The sequence below is a fragment of the Leguminivora glycinivorella genome, chromosome 19 (genome assembly GCF_023078275.1).
Source record: "Leguminivora glycinivorella isolate SPB_JAAS2020 chromosome 19, LegGlyc_1.1, whole genome shotgun sequence".
Taxonomy (NCBI): Eukaryota; Metazoa; Arthropoda; class Insecta; order Lepidoptera; family Tortricidae; genus Leguminivora; species Leguminivora glycinivorella.
Window position 1 is genome coordinate 17,551,682 of NC_062989.1, and position 2,631 is coordinate 17,554,312.

The window sequence follows — 2,631 nt, forward strand, 5'->3', positions numbered from 1 at the left end:
CCCGACTTGGTGCCAATGGGACCATCTCGGGGTTATACCCGTTCGATCAAAAAAAAAATTTTGAAAATCGGTCCACGATTTATAGTGATTATCATTTAAAAGTTTTACAAATAATGTACCGGTGACCGAGCGAACGCTTAATATTTATATTTTAAGCTCTTTGCTTGAATGCAAGATTTGGAGATTGAAGAACCTTTGAACCATCTTGAAATCTCAAGTGTGACACGAAATAGTTTCTCTTACATACAAATAAAGACATTTATCTATTTATTTTGTCTCATTAGATACGAGATTTGGCACAACTCTTTTATAAAAACAAGGCTAAAAATGTATAATGCAGCTTAATAAATAAAACATACATTTTTTTTATGGGATAGGAGGCAAACGAGCAGACAGGTCGCCTGATGGTAAGCGATCACCGCCGCCCATGGACACCCGAAACACCAGAGGTGTTGAAGGTTTGTTGCCGGTCTTCAAGATGGGTGTACGTTCTTTTCTTGAAGATTTGAAGGTCGTATCGGTCCGGAAATACCGCAGGCGACAATTCATTCCACAGTTTAGCTGTGCGGGGCAGGAAGTTTCTGGAGAAACGCACAGTTGAGGACTGCCAGCCATCTAGACATACGTAAAACCACGCCTTTTTTCTATAAAAGGGTAGGCAGAGTACATGAAACTAGTAGTAGAGTACAAGTTCCAGTATCCCTCTTGGCAAACAAGGGGTTGCAAGAAAACGATAATTTTTGACATTGCAGTGACAGTTTGCGAGCTTCTCAACTAGGCCATAATTTAACCCAAATCCCATAGTCGACTTCTACGACACCAACGGGAAGAAAGGAGGTGGTGAAATTCTTAATCCGTCCCACACAGGCAAAATTATAAATAATAATACGGGGTAAATAATATAGTTTAATATCCGACGGAACCCGAAAAAACATAATTTATATTTAACCTTAGAGTCAAATCGCGAGGCTCATCGGCCAAATGGTAGCCATTGATAAAACATATCACGGACTGTGCGCACGCGCCACGGTCACTAGGGTGACTAAATTGTAGGAAAACGACGGACAGTCTTTTTGGGATGGGTTTCAATAACCCATGTGGTGACAGGCTATACGAGTACCTAGTCTGTATCTTTAGGTATGTTTTAAATAAAAGTAAGCAAAATCTACCCTCATAAGGGTCCTTACCTCGCCAGTTGAGGGTGAATTAAAATATTACACTACCAAATAGTTAAAAAGGTTAAAAATTAAAAAAATAACCCGACCACGACATAGAGAACAGATTTTCATAAAACATCGCTAAGAACACTCCCGACTAACTCAGCTTCAGCGACAAAAAAAATCTAAATCGGTTAATCCGTTCGGGAGCTACGATGCCACAGATAGACACACATACAGACAGACAGAAATGCAGACAGACAGACAGACAGACAGACAGATAGACAAATTGACAGATAGACAGATAGACAGATAGACAGATAGACAGACAGACAGACAGACAGACAGACAGACACGTCAATCTTATAAGACCCCGTGTTTTTGCGTCGGGGATTAAAAAGGTTAAAAACAGGTGGCTGGATTTTCGCGCTATTTGTAAGTGTGATAGGGACGCACCGATGTGATAAACTTTATCCGACTAGTGTACTACGCCCGCTGGTTTGGTCAAAGAGTATATTGAATAGTATGGTATAGGTTATCAGTCGAGATTTTCGAATGCAGCGCCATCTATAATTAACCCTTAAATGCATGACCTTGACAAAGATTTATTCAAATTTTAACTTTGACATGCTGTCAATAGAGTCAAAAATGCATGATGCATATATACATCACTATGCATTTAAGGGTTAAGCTATGACAACTTTTCATGTGACTTTCCATGCCTAAAGGTACCTTATAGCACATAAAGGATGTGGACCCTTTAAATATGGAACGCCACATATTTATGGAACGTAATCATTCCACATATAAATAACTATTTCTGGCTTGCCAAAAAAGATGGATTTTATGAATTATGTACATTTCGGGAAAATGAGGATTTAATCATTCGTCAACCAGTCACATAAATAACTATTTCAAACTACAATGAAATAAAAAAAAATGCTCTAACGGACAATATTTTATACTTTTGCCTAGGCCTAAAAAAAAATGAGTCCTCTGATGCGCCCAAAAAGAATAGCCCATTTTAAGGAACGTAAAGACAATATTTCATTGCATGTTTGACAAAATGTAATTAATTAACCATATAATGTTGTTCGCTAGTTTTCAGGTGGTACAGCGATATCTAGCGAAAAATTTGGACATCAAAAAATACTTATACATTTTACGACAACAAGTCATTAGCCAGTTTGGGGGTAACAGTGACATCTAGCGAACAACTTGCACTACTATAATTGTTTTCAAGCCCTCTATCGTTGAGTTTCCTAAACATATCCTAAGTACATCGGATTTAGTAGTAGTAGTAGTAGTAGTAACTCTTTATTGTACAAAACACATTAAAAATAACATACATTGAGATGCGAAGTACAAAGGCGAACTTATCCCATAGAGGGATAGGAGGGAGGGATAGGGAGGGATTTACTATTTCTTTTCACTGAAAACACCGTGGGTTTGGTCACCCTACGTTCGTCCGCAT